Here is a 15,094-nt window from a genome sequence, read left to right as displayed (position 1 = left end):
GAGAAAGAAACAACCCGACCACAATCTTTTCGCAGTTTCTCGTTGGTTTCTTGCAGGTCTGCTGAAGGTCTGCACTCTGAGTCTGTCAAGGACTCAGGCCAATAAGGAGTAATTCCTGGAAAACTGACTTTCCCAAGCTGACACTGCCCAGGTGGAGACTTGGCTCCCTGGTAACATCCTGCGTGCCTGCCCAGGGATCCACAGCACCGTGGCTGCCCCTCACCCACCCTGGGATGTCTGACTCGGCCATTTTGCCCTGCCTCCCCAAGCATTCCTTGTCTTGCTACCCTAAAAGCTTCATATTAGAGAACAAACACCTTAAAACTTTGCATTGGCCCAAGTAGATCTCAATCAGCTTTTGATCGCTTCTCTATTTTGTAAAGTTTACTTTGGCGCTTTCCTATGGTTTTATATCAAGGTTTCAATAATTATGGTCTACATTGTGTTCTAATAACACTGTGCCAGTTTACATCATCCAAGTTGTCCACAAAAACATCAAATGTCACAGACCCGAGGTCAGGACAATTCCATATACCCCTCAAGTTGGTCCTGAGTCACTCAGGCCTCTTAGCCACTTTCTACTCAGAAAATAGTTTATGAAAAATTATGGCCCTGGCCAGTCAGCTCAGTGGTAGAGCTTTGGCCTGGCGTGTAGAAGTCCAGGGATTGATTCCTGGTCAGGGCATACAAGAGAAGCAACCATCTGCTTCTCCACCCCTCCCCCTTCTCTCTCTTTTCCCCTCCTGTAGCCATGGCTCGAATGGTTTGAGCGCATTAGCCCCAGGTGCTGAGAATGGCTCCATGGCCTCACCTCAGGTGCTAAAATAAAATAGCTCAGTTGCCAAGTAACAAAGCAGCGGCCCCAGATGGGCAGAGCATCACCCGCCTTGCCGGGCGGATCCAAGTCGGGGCACATGTGGGAGTCTGTCTCTCTGCCTCCCTGTCTCTCACTTAATAAAAAAGAAAAAGAAAAATTATTCTTTAGTGTTTTTCTGTGTTATTAACTTTTGAGCAAGATTGTTTTTATTTTCTCTAATTAGTAACTCAGACACAATCTCTTTTAAGCTTCTCATACTCTACTGTTTTAGTACAAAGCAATTCATTAATACAAAATCAAATGTTTTCACTCCTTCTTTAATTGTAATCAGTGTAACAAAAGTAAAAACAAAAACTACAAAATCACGAACAAAACCTCTATAGAAATGTGTTATATGAAGAGGAAGGGCGAAGAGGTTTCGTGATATGTATACACTGAGCATAGTTCACCTATTTTCATTATGATGTCTACTGACTGACTAATTTCTAAAGAAAACTAAAAATGGTTTGCTCTGCTGAAGATAGGAACCACATATATAACTTCCTATTTCATACTGTTGCATTGCAACATTAACGATGTCCCTAAGGCTCTTGTTTTTTTTTCTTTTTGTTTTTAAGTTTAGTCTTGCCAGATGTAATAAAATATCTTACTGCAGAGAAACACAAAATTACTGGTTATAAGAGCAGAACTAAAACAACGTTCCAGAGATTTACATTTGTCCCCAGACTAAAATCAACCGTATAATCCCTAGGGTACCAGTCTCCAAGAGTTCTAGAAAGTATATCTCTAAGATGTTATAAGTTAAAAAGGGAGCTCATTCTTCAATTTCCTAAGCCATTTTATTAAAAAAATTATTTTATAGCATAATCAAAATTACAGTGCCCATCTGATTATAGGCTAAATATTTGAGAAAGCTTAATATTCTGTCACAACTTTCCAAAAGGAGAACAAATGTTCCTATTCAACAGCTTTTTAAAAAATGAATCATGTAGTTCTTTTAAATACATTATTGGTTGAAGTCATTTGCCACTTTGGGAAGAGATAAATTCTGAAGAAGTTGGTTAAGTCAAATGTAGATTACAGGCTTTGCAAAGTGAGTAGAAGGATTCAAAGCAGCCAAGTAATTGTATTACTTTGAAAAAGTATTCATATCTTAAAATAATAATTTGCTATTAATCAAAGTATTGGAAGTAAATGAAATGAACACACTTCAAACATAGCCAGAATACTGAGTTCAGGTCAAGCCATACAAAGCTTCGTTACGTGAGTAATTTAGGGCTAACGGGCTCACTTACCTGGAAGTACCGGACAAGAAGATTATGGATGGGACTCCATCCTCCCTCCACTAGGCACAAACACTTTGGCTTCTCTCCTTGAAATGGAAAGGACTCTAAAACATACAATAAAATAAAAATAGGAGGTCGCCCCTGTGAATTTCCATGTCTTAACTGTGGGTGCTATTACAACATGGTAAAACTGTCCATCATTTAGGATCTAAAATACAATTCATCCACAATATCGCCCCAAAAAGCAGAATGGTAGTTCCCCTCCCTATTTCAATGGGTAAAATACAAAACATTTGTTTAAAAAAAAAAAACCCTCATATAATCAAGGTTTAATAAATAGTGAGAGCCATGAAGAAAGGTGTGTAAAAAGCAAAGCAGAGTCATATTTACTTGATAAAGAAAAAAAGGAGAAGAAAAAAAAAACAAGCAAACCTCGCCATTAAGAACCGTGCCTGCTGCCCACACGCTGCGTCCTAACTCGCCGCTGCTCGGCCGGCCGGGGCTGGAGCAGCAGAGGCCACCGGGCTGCCAGGTTGGGGCCAGGAGTCGAAGTGCTGCCCCCCTCTGCAAGGACCGTGTTCAGCGTCACCACTTTTTTTTTTTTTTTGATGGTCCTATGGAATGAAATGTTTAAAAAAAAATAGCGAATCTTCCTGGAAGTTTTCCCCGAGGGAAGGAAAAGGTTCACATGTCTCGGCAGAGTCGGAGGATGGCAGGAAAGCCCGGGTCCCCTGGCCGCCCGCAGCGCCGCCCCACCCCGCCCGCCCGCCCGGAGCAGCCAGGAGCCCGCGCTCCCTGCAGGGTGGGTGCACGAGCGCGGGTCCCGGCCCCAACCCGCCTGCCTAGCGCTCCCCGCTGGTCTTCCCAGCCGAGCCAGGCAGGCGAGACTCAGCCACGCTCCCCCCGCACCATCCCTGCCTTGGAGGAATTCCACTGGAGGACACAGATGTATCAAGGAAGATAAAAGCAGATGGAAAAGAGATAACAAGCCAAACACTCTGGCAGCAACAGCAAAGAGAATATCCTGGAAAGGGACTAAGCCCTCCTGTTAAGCGTTAATAATGCTATCTTCAATTAATTAATGCAGGGTCGTCTTTCCCAAGAGTTTTCATGATTCTGTCTCATCTGTCTTTGTAATTCAAGCAACAGCAAAAAAGTAAAAAGTACTATGGTTCCTGTTTTACATGCCGTAATAAGAAGGGAGCAGGATGGTGACACCAGACCAAAGGACAGACTCAAACCATTCGGGGCTGCATCCACCAGCCCCTTTCTCCGTGGGGACAGCCTCCAGGAACTAAGGCTGATCTGCCCCATTTTTGTGTCTTCCTTCACCTCAGTTTGAAGGTTTTCTCTGAAGCATTGACATGAGTGTTCAATGTCAAGAAGAACGAGGTTGATCACTATTAAGGTGTGGAGCCCGTCTGTAGTATCCACACACTGGCATGGGCACACTGGGGGCTTCCTGTTGGAGTGGGCTGGGCAGGTGGCTCCCTGGGCTGCAGGCATGGCCCTCCACAGGCTGCAGCCCTGCCTCCTCTGGCTCCGCTCTCACAATGCGCACTTCCGTCCCTGCCTGCCTAATTAATCTATGTCTAAATGGAATTGCAGTTGGCAGAAAAGCAGCAATGCCAAAGTGGAATAATCACTTGGACCTGGATCTGAGTTGTTTTCCAACCTTGACAACAAATAATGTTACTCCAGAGCCCGCAGGCCAAGAGTTGAAATGAGTTTATAATTTGGCTTTTCATCTCATATTCTTATTCTCAACCACTTAAGGTTTCTTCTCTGTCTTCTAGCATGCAGGGGGCAGCTTGGGAGACTCCATCACCGACATGCTGTTTCTTGACATTCTTAATAAATTCTTTGCCATCTAAATAAAAAGGGGGGAAATCCCCATTATTCAAAACCACTCTTGTTTTAATAATGAAACTAAGTAGACTGTCAGCTCATACCTCCACATGATCACTAATGATCTAATTTGTTCCTCTCACTCCAGCAACTTGAAGAGAAATGTTTAGTTTTTTCATCTGCACACCATAGTTTACAGCCGGGTCCCAGGAGTGCCAAACTGCGGGTTAAGAGCCACAAGATGGCTCAGTTCCTCCCTCTTTTCCTAATATAGAACTTATTAACACCCTGATCCTTGGCTCTGGGAAGTGCATTGTCTCCTTAGCAGTTATACACTTCATGTTCTCCAAGAAGGTAGTCATCCCCAGCTAGTAATGGAAAAGGAAAGAGACAGGAAGGCAGAACCACTGACAAGACTCCCTAGAGATCACTGTGGGAGGGGAATCAGCAGCATGGAAAATTACTGAAGGTGAACCACAGGTACGTGTTACCACGCACACATCTCCCCACTAGAGCAAAGGGAAGGAACCTCAACTGCACACCTATAACGTCCCATACTCTGCTAGCTGCATTACGTATGAACTCATTTGACCCTCCCCCACAACAATGCTATGGATACGTGCATTAATATTCTCATTTTACAAATGGGAAAGTGAGGCTCAAAGTTGTTAGGAAATCTTCCCAACCAGTACATGGAAGAGCCAGGATTTTTCTGACTTCAAAAACTAAGCTCTAGGCCCTGGCCGGTTGGCTCAGTGGTAGAGTGTCGGCCTGGCGTGCAGAAGTCCCGGGTTCGATTCCCGGCCAGGGCACACAGGAGAAGCGCCCATCTGCTTCTCCGCCCCTCCCCCTCTCCTTCCTCTCTGTCTCTCTCTTCCCCTCCCTCAGCGAGGCTCCATTGGAGCAAGGATGGCCCGGGCGCTGGGGATGGCTCCTTGGCCTCTGCCCCGGGCACTGGGGTGGCTCTGGTCGCAACAGAGCGATACCCCGGAGGGGCAGAGCATCGCCCCCTGGTGGGCAGAGCGTCGCCCCCTGGTGAGTGTGCCGGGTGGATCCCTGTTGAGCGCATGTGGGAGTCTGTCTGACTGTCTCTCCCCATGTCTAGCTTCAGAAAAATACAAAAAAGGAAAAAAAAAAAAGAAAAAAAAAAGCTAAGCTCTAAAAAGAAAAAGGAAAGCAAGCCTTTAATTTTTCTATTATGCAACATTGCTTTATCTGCAAGTTCTAGTTCTCATGAATGATTCTCTACCAGAGATGGGTACTAGCTGTGTTAAAGTGCTAACCTAGCAGAGACTACTATTGAGGCCGTGGGAACATAGACCCTCCCCAACCTCCTGAATCCCTCATCCTTCATGAGAAATCACAGCAACAAAAGCACACTCTTGGAAAAGTCTTCCTAGCAAATAAACAGACAATAAGAATATGCTAAAATTGAAAGCTAAATCCAGAAAAGCAACTGCAGGTACACAGAGTAGATATATACATAGTACCTCACTTTGTCCAATTCAGAAAACAGTGCTCAATAGCATTTCTTCAATCTAAATATTTGTATACAGGTCTGATGTACCCTTTCCTGTCATCGGATGCCCAGTGTGTTCTCGATAGTATGGCACAGAGAGCGAGGATTATCGAGGACCTTCTGAGATAGCTTCATGACGAGTAGTTACAGCAACAGGTGGGCAAGGGAAAGCAACATGTGCTCGAGAGTGGCTGGGGGCGTGTCCAAGGAGACAGCACATACTTGGGTTTTGGAAACATACTCATGGGGACTCTAAAGGTCGGGAAGTCTGCCCCACAGCACCCCCACAGTAACAGAATCTGACACACATCCATTATTAGCAGTACTCCATAAATAAGGCAGCTTTTCACCATGCTAAAAGGAGACTCCCAAAAACCAACAGTGGAAAAGAGCAGCTGAAAATGAGGACACTGAGATCAAGAATATTTTAACAATCTAGGAACCGATTCTACTAGATGTACAACTAACAAGGGAACGTTCCCAGCGTTTTCACGTCCAAAGGAGTACAAAAACACAATTGGTCCAATGGTGCGATAGTACCCATCCACATGCCTTATAAGTCTCAACGTTTCCTCAACTTTCATAACTGTACATCTTTAAATCTTTACTCCACCTAAACCATATGTCAGATATTGTTTCCTGAAATGTGAAAAATAAGAAGAGAAGGCTGAAAAGCCCTTTCATCATCAGTGTGCCTAAAATAACAAAAAGCACTAAGAGATTAGATACGTGTCTGCCAACTAAGGCTGCCTAGAGAGATTTTTCTCTGTCCATATGTGGATAATAACATATATGTTTTTAAACCTTGATGGTAATGCTTTTTATTTGTATAAATCAATAGAGTCCTCTATGTTCTAGTACTTGAAGACACAGCAGGATGAGGGTCAGGAACTGTGCAACCAACTTCTAAAATTATATTTCTCAAGAATGTGTTTCAGAAAAGAAAGTGCCCTCAGATGCTACACGTTATAAATCACATGCTACTGTCTTCTTGACCACATTCCTTTCACTTTAAATAGTTTTACTGGAAAATGGTAGGCTTTAGGGCACAACTGACTTTAAAAGTCTTGAGTTCTCTCCCCGAAATGTTGTTCTCTATTATTCTATGAAATGAAGCACAGGACCCTCTGTGTCCTGGTCTCATGTGTACAGAAGCAAACTAAAGGAGACAGTATCTCTTTCTTATTCCTAATCCTAATCACTAGTATTTTCTTCACTTCAACTTTTCACTCTGATAAATAGGGATAATCTCAGATACTATTAGCAAACAAAATAATCTTACTAAATTATTTAAAGTCTCTTTTAAAATGTCGGTTTATTACCATCTACAAGGGTATCAAAGAGTATGTTCTATATATTTCAAAGATTTATCAGGTGCCTCCCAAACTAGGCGATGGGGTCCCTGTGAGTTTCCTTTTTCAACCATCCTGACATTATCAACATGGGAACAACTAACATAATGAAAAATGAAATGACTCACATGCTAAATAGAGATACAAATATTATGCTGCCAGAACACAAAGAAAGGCAGTTTAATTTGGATCAGAGAGGATCAGAGTAATATCTAGTCTCTGGGAAAGGAACTAAATTGCTCCATTTGCCATTGGCTGTGAGACCAATAACCCAGTCTTACTCCTAAATCAGTTAAAATACAGATAGATGGCTAATGGACCTCCATATAAGAGCTCTGTTTCATGGTACTCAGTCTGCAGCATCATAGTTATTATATTCCTATGCAACTGTTCATTTCATGAGATACCCTCTTCCACTAAATTCTTCTGGACCAGCCCTGCCCCTATCAGACTGCAGCTGCTCAACACATGTTAGGTACCATCACAGATGCTAATGAGGCATGAACAGTGTTTCAGAGAGATCTGCTACACTTAATCCTGTGCGGAACAAGGGATTGGGTTTTCATCTGTTATAGACCGCGTCCCCTTGAAATTCATACGCTGAAATTCTACACCCAATGTGATGACATTTGGAGGTAGGATCTTTGGGATCTAATTAGGTCATGAGGGTGGAGCCCTTATAAGAGGCCAGAGGGCTAGCTAGTTCTTTCTTCACCATGTGAGGATACAAAGAAATGTCAGCTGCCCACAGCCCAGAAGAGGGCTCTCACCAGAACCCAACCGTGCTGACACCAGGATTTTAAACTTCCAGTCTCCAGAACTGTGAGAAATAAATGTGTGCTGTGGACCAGCCACGTAGTTTATGGTGTTATGTTATCGCGGCTTGAGCTAAGACATCATTTTAAATGCTTTACTACAAGACTCTAAACAAGTTTATAACTTCTGAGTCTCCATTTCCAGACCTGAAAAATAAAGTGATTTCAGTAAAAGAGGATATCTTTACCTGCTGCTGCCCCCACCCTGCACGGAGAATAGGAAGACACGGTACAGGTGAAAACAGGCTGCCCAGACAAATGATGAATACACGAGAGCGTTTAGACTTAGATAATCAGACTAGGAGGGGGAACTTAAAAACAGTACAAGGTCTTCTAAGAATTAAAATTATAGCCTTGCTAAGTAGAAAGATTTTACGAGACTACTTGATAATAGGTCATTTGGCAATCAAAACCATGAGTTTATCCATTAAGCAAGTGTTACATCTTGCCATGGCCTTTCTGACACATAGCTGGCTGGTAGAATCAAGCAAGCACAGCACTCCATTCAGCAAAGTAAGCTCACTCCCAAAGAAGACACATGCTCAATAAGAATAGCTCAGCAAGAATACAACGTCCCAGGCAACAGAGACCTTTACATGGGGCCGCTCGGCAAGAACAAATCATATATTCCAACACCCGGCACACCAACAGACCAGCCCCAACAGCAGAGAGGTAGCAACATGGAGAGGGCACACAAGTGTGTGGTTCATAAATCCCAGGTCTAGTCCCAGGTCTGTCATGAGTTATTATTTGACCTTGGGCAAGTCACCTGCACCATAAAAGTGTGGGTCAAATAATCTCCAAGTTACCTTCCAGTACAGAAACCGTACTTACTTTTTACGACTCTCCATAAAAACCTATCTGCTACTAGAATCCATGTAGCATCTTTAAGGTCAGTACATACATCTCCATCAGGGGCTCGGATTTTCAATTCCTGTGTTCCCAGGCTTCTCAGGCAGAGTGCTCTCAGGACAACTGCCCAGAACACAAGTCTGAGACGCAGAATGGGCAACGTTTGCCTTCTCTGGCTTCTTTATGCTTCCCTCTGGCTAAATGCTACCCTCCATACTGCCAAGTCTCCGTGTCTCCGTGCTCCTGGCACTGAGGCTTGATCTAGAGTATACTTAGGGCTGGTGACACAGTGATAGATGAAGAAATTAAATCTTTTGCAAAACATGAATGGGTATTTTGAATGGGAATTTTTATCTCCTTCCTTCCTGGATGCAGGATTGTCAATAGTTGAGAGATACTATGATGTTGGCAAAAAGTCATTACAAAAATGGACTTGCCTCCCAAATGATCTCTCATTATCTTGCAAATGTATTACTTTTGCTGTATCAATTTTTTAATTTATTTCATGTTATGCTCCAGCTGCAAGAGAATTGAGAACATACTGTCCACGTTTTCAAAAAAAGACTGTTAACATGAACAGAATCAATATTTCACCATGAAAATGAGGACTATGTATAAATATTTACTTAACAGAATTTATTAAGTTAGTTCATAGGGTCAGGCCAATGGAAGGATGCTTGCTTTATACTGAAACTCATCGAGACAAGAGAAAATTTTCATCTCAACATTCATATAAATACATAGGAATACTGCTTATAGACACCATTTTTAAAAAAATATGCATACAGAATGTAAATGAGTGTTAATCTCAGGAAATCTATAATTGCTACATACTATTCACTATGTATACTGAATAACAATGAAATGGGGTTGGAGAACAGGAAACATAGATATTTAATCAATATTTTTAAATATTTAAAATTTATTTTCACTTTCTACCATGGTCAGATAAGCAAAATAGGGGTAAAGAGTGAACAAGTGTTGGTGGAAGGGTAGAAGGAGGATAAATGGTGATGGAAGGAGACTTGACTTGGGGTGGTGAGCACACAATACAGTGCATTAAGGTGGAACAGGAACAACAATGGCCAGAAATCAACAGACTTGGTTTTGCCCCAGACTGTAAACTTGGGCAAGCCATTTCTCCTAGAGTCTATTTCCTCTTTGGTAAAATTAAGGGTTTGGACTAATCAAATTCTAAGACTCCTTTCAATTCTGTGATTCAATAATTTTCCATGACCCCAAACATATTTCAGATTCAAAGCTTCTTCTATCCCCTGAAACACCTAAATGCCCTCTCAACACCTACCCCTAGCAAATTCCTTCATTATTTCCCAGAGGGATTCTATTCCCAAGGGCCAGCCCTACAGGAAGGCCGAGGCAAAGGAGGAAGGCTTCTCAACCAGGGCCCACCATGTTCTCCCCTGCACTCTGACAATCTTTTTCACTCTAAAAACACTGTAGAGTTGATCTGGACTTTCAGGTGATAAAAAGCAGGCACCCCACCACCCAGCAGCTCATTCCACTGTCCCTGTGAAGCTTCTGACATCTGAGATGATCCAAAGCACTTTCTATGCTGTGGCTGCGGTACCAGGCTCCCCTTGTCCCCTCCTGTTGGTGCTCTAAAGTGGCTGTTCTCTCTCTGCATTAAAAACACGTCACTTTCTCTTTTTAAATGATGGATGAATTTTTTGACCCATCAGACATAAAAAATAAGAGCAACTAAATGAGGCAATTGTAAACCACTTCAGCATCCATAAAACCTTCTTCATTATCACAAAAGAAAAGGAAAAGAAGGCAGCTGGAAAAAAATGTAACCAAGAGGCGACTTGACATCTTTAAGAATAACTGTTCCTTTTACCTTTTGCAAAAAGAAAGGAAGGAAAGAAGAAAGGGAGGGAGGAATGGAGGGGAGGAGAAGGGGAAGGGGAAGGGGAAGGGGAAGGGGAAGGGGAAGGGAAGAAAACCCTTATAAACACAGACAACAGTATGGTGATTATTGGGGGGGAGGTAGGGAAGGGTAAAGGGGGATAAATGGTGATAAAAGGAGACTTGACTTGGGGTGGTGAACACAGAATATACAGACGATGTGTTATAGAATTGTACACTGAAACCCATATAATTTTATGAACCAATGTCACCCCCAATAAATTCAATAAAACAAAAATTCTTTATAATTTAAAGAAAGGAACAACTTCTCGTGAATTTTCATCTCTGTGTTTTGGGGTTTAAGCTGACTCTTTCTGAGATAAGCATTTCTCAAGTGCAATAACTACTTGCAAAATGCATTGGTGAGGCAAATTTAAAAATATGTACAACAAATATAATGTCTATTTTTCTATAACTCTACCTAATGATCTGCACTGTTTTTGTTTTTTTAAGAGATTTATTTTATTATATATTTTTAGATTTTTTATTTATTTATTCACTTTTAGAGAGAGAGAGAGAGAGAAAGAAAGAGAACAGAAAGAAGAGCAGGAAGCATCAACTCCCATATGTGCCTTGACCAGGCAAGCCCAGGGTTTGAACCAGTGACCTCAGCATCCCAGGTGGATGTTTCATCCACTGTGCCACCACAGGTCAGGCCTGTACTGTTTTTAGTCTACATTTTAAACAATATTTTCATAGACACCCTGTTCTATCTCAGAATATGTAATTTTTGTTTCTACTTTATTTCTATTGACTAATAGTAATCGTTACACTACAATAGTTCCTCCTTATCCGAGGTTTGCTTTCCTCAGTTTCAGTTTCCCGTGGTCAACCTTGGTCTGAAATAAACAATTTATAAGATTTAAACTGTGTGCCATTCTGAGTAGCATAATGAAACCCTGACATGTCCTGGGACGTGAACACCCCTCGCCCCAGCGTATCTACACTGCATGTGCTCCTCGTCCCCCTTAGTCACTTAGCAGCCATCGCGGTTATCAGACTGACCATGTGGTATCACAGTGCTGTGTTCAGGTGTCCCTCATCTTACTAAAGAATGGCCCCAAAGCCATCCACATAACTTTTATTACAGTATATTGTCATAACTGCTCTATTTTTTATCACTATTGTTGTTAATCTCTTACTGTGCCTAATTTATAAATTAAATTTTCTCATAGGTACGTATGTATAGAAAAGTACATGGCATACATACGGTTCTGTATTAGCCGTGGTTTTAGCTGTTCACTGGGGGTCTTGGAAAGTGTGCCCTGTGGATAAGGGGGGATTACTGTATAATAAGCCAAAAATTAAAATACAGATCATCCCTTTCCCACATAAAGCCAGAAATTCACATAATTTCAGAGATTTACAAAATTCATTCCTTGCCTTTGTCACTGCACAGACATAGGTTTTATTTTTGCTCAAAATCTCCATATATCTGTCATTCTAAATAGAGCAAGATTCCATTGTATTGCTGAATGGTTTAATTAGCCACCTTTCAGCTAGTTGTTTCTACACATTATTATAATGCACTCAAGCATTTTTATTTTTTTAAGTTTTTAAATGTGTTGATTGATTTTAGAGAAAGAAGAGAGAAGGAAAGGAGGAGAGGGAGAAGGAGAGGGAGAGGAATGGAGAGAGAGAAGGAAACATGGATCTGTTGCTCCACTTATCTCTGCACTTCCTGGTTGATTCCCGTGTGTGCCCCGCCCCGGGCTGGAACTGCAGCCTCGGCCTATGAAGACAGCGCTCCAACCCCCTGAGCTGCCCGGCCAGAGCACACACGAGCATTGTTAAACACATAAATTTTGTTTTTCCTTTTTGATCTATTCCCTCAGACTAAAATCTGAAAAAATGGGATTAACAGTTTGAAGACCATGATCAGCTAGGTGATTTTTATTATAAATCGCTAAGTGGCTCTCCAAAAGAGGTATTACCAAGCTGTAATGTCACCAGGAAAATATCAGCCTAGCTTTTTCTTCATAATCTAACACTGGGCTTTCTAGGTTCTATTTATTTTGGGGTGATTTCAAAAGAATGATGTAAAGTCCTTTAGTTCTTTGACTCTGTCATATGGTTTTTTTAATACCAGCTCGCTGCTTCTTTTGAAAAATATGTATTGATCACCTACCACATGCCAGGTGCTTTATGTGCCGCATAACTCATCCAATGCCCTGACTGCCTCGTAAAGTAGAAAACTACAAATTGTATTTTTACTAAGGAAACTGAGTCTCAAAAAGTTAAAGAATGTGCACAAGCATCCAAAGCTAATATCTGGTGTTGTCAGGGTTCAAAATCCCTATCTACTTCCCGTGGGCCCTCCACCGCATGGTCCCGCCTCATAATCACAACCTTTAAATATCTTGCCATGCCCTGGCCGGTTGGCTCAGCGGTAGAGCGTCGGCCTAGCGTGCAGAGGACCCAGGTTCGATTCCCGGCCAGGGCACATAGGAGAAGCGCCCATTTGCTTCTCCACCCCTCCGCCGCGCTTTCCTCTCTGTTTCTTTCTTCCCCTCCCGCAGCCAAGGCTCCATTGGAGCAAAGATGGCCCGGGCGCTGGGGATGGCTCTGTGGCCTCTGCCTCAGGCGCTAGAGTGGCTCTGGTCGCAACATGGTGACGCCCAGGATAGGCAGAGCATCGCCCCCTGGTGGGCGTGCCGGGTGGATCCCGGTCGGGCGCATGCGGGAGTCTGTCTGACTGTCTCTCCCTGTTTCCAGCTTCAGAAAAATGAAAAAATATATATATATATATATCTTGCCACTTGTTCTTCTCTTCTTAAACATCTTAACAGGTTTCCTTTCCTTTCCTTTTCTTTTCTTCTTCTTCTTGTTTGTTTAGTTTTCCTATTTAGGTATAAAATACACAAGTGATGTGATTAAGTACCCTCATCTTAAAGGTACAGCCCAGTGAATTTTTACATCCCATACACAATGTAAACACCACATGGATCAAGCTATAGAATCTTTTGTCTGCTTAGTATCTTTTTATTTCTTTTCTTTTTAAATGTGGATTGGTTTTGTGCTTCTCATTCTATAATATATGGGGCCTGGTACTGATGCTATCTATACAAATAGGTCCTCAATAAACTGTTTAATTATAGAAAGTCAAAATTAAAAGTGACCTCAGAGACCATGTGTTCCCACCTCTGAAACTTCTTCCAGATGTGGAAAGGGAAGCCCAGAAGGAAAGTGACTTAACCAGTTCTAACAACTCAGAGCTATCTCTGCCACACCATGCCACCCTCACCCACCACTGGCTGGCTGCTCTCTGCCCCTTGTGGTAAGTACAGAGTAAGGGGTGACAAAGAAGGCAGGGTAGGTAACAGAGAAAGAGGGTGAAGATGTTTTTATTGTCATCGTTACTTACATCAGTCTTGAAATAAACAAAGGGTCAGAGTGGTGGGAGAAGACTCATTAAACTGGCCTTACTGTAAAATACTACTGTTTTTTTTACCTTAAAGTATACACCTGAAATAAAATGAATGTTTCCCTTTAGCATAGTCTACTCACGAAGAGCACCATTGCTTGTGACTTCTTTTTGAATGCTTCCTTTTAAATGAACTTTTATAGCTAATTTGAGTGAATCAAATAAACCAATTTTACTTTTAAAAACCACAAAATTAGCAATAACAGGATAAGAACTGGATGTGTGCCTTTTAAATCACCATGAAAAAATAAAAATAATAATTCATATAACAAAGTCACAGAGAATGTGATTTGGATTTACAGAACGCATCAAATATGACGATAAAAGTGAATGGGTTATTAAACAAAGACAAAGCTCCTCAACATCTGACTATCTGCTGTTTACAAGACAGGCCTTAAACCAAGCGACTCAGAAATCTACAGTAAAAGGAAGGCCAAAATGCGTCTAGAAAACAGAAAGAATGCTGGGATGATGTATTTATAACAAACAAAGCAGCAAACAGACTGTGTGAAAAATCCCAACCTCACTAAAAATTCCACTATGAAGGAATACTTGAACTTACCAAACTGACAAATCTATTTTAATTATAATATTTTTTATCATTGAGGGTATAGCCAAATAGACACAAATATACACTACTAATAAGACAATAAATAGGAAAATGGTCAGTACAGTATGGATGTATATGATGCGATAACATGTAACCACTAAAAGTCATGTTTTAAAAATTATTGAATGAATAGCAATGTGCTCAGTAAAAGAGGCAGGCTACAAGGCATACACAGTAGGACCTTGAATTATCTTACATAAAATATATATGTGAGATAGTTTTAAAATTAGAAAAAAAAAAACGCCAAAATATTAGTGCAGTTAAATGAGGGGAGATCTTTAGTTACTTCTTTATGCCATTTTTCCCTATTTAGAAAAAGGAGGGCTGAGGTCCAAGATAAATGCAAAGATAGCAGGAGGAGACTTGGCTTCCTTAACCCCTGGAGTACTGAGGTTTTTTATGCTCGCCAACCCCCAAGAGTGAGGGGGTTTTTTTTGTGGGTTTTTTTTTTCAAAAAATGAAATTAGTTCCAGTTACAGTTTTATTAACTTAAAATCATGTCTGTTTGATAACCAATTTATGGAAACAAGAAGAACGTACATTTGTCTTTTTTTTTTTTTTCTTTCCATTTTTTCGAAGCTGGAAACGGGGAGGCAGTCAGACAGACTCCCACATGCACCCGACCGGGATCCACCCGGCACGCCC

General features: G+C 41.6%; 1 protein-coding gene across 9 annotated transcripts in view; it reads right to left on the bottom strand.

Annotated features, from left to right (window-relative positions):
* Positions 1-15,094, bottom strand: part of CSGALNACT1 (chondroitin sulfate N-acetylgalactosaminyltransferase 1) — a 333,608-nt gene that overhangs the window by 171,309 nt on the left and 147,205 nt on the right. For 3 of the 9 annotated variants that reach the window (XM_066380455.1, XM_066380458.1, XM_066380457.1), the window contains one exon: positions 2,113-2,207. The exons of 3 other annotated variants lie outside the window; for them this stretch is intronic. The gene's annotated coding sequence lies outside the window, so the exon portion shown is untranslated. Of the gene's footprint in view, positions 1-2,112; positions 2,208-2,535; positions 2,718-3,435; positions 3,584-15,094 lie in introns of those variants that run through there. 3 more of the 9 variants (XM_066380454.1, XM_066380453.1, XM_066380460.1) reach the window with 3 other exon arrangements.

This window comes from Saccopteryx leptura, chromosome 4, assembly GCF_036850995.1.
Source record: "Saccopteryx leptura isolate mSacLep1 chromosome 4, mSacLep1_pri_phased_curated, whole genome shotgun sequence".
NCBI lineage: Eukaryota > Metazoa > Chordata > Mammalia > Chiroptera > Emballonuridae > Saccopteryx > Saccopteryx leptura.
Note: the sequence above shows the minus strand (reverse complement) of the source record. Positions and strands in the feature narration are given on the sequence as shown.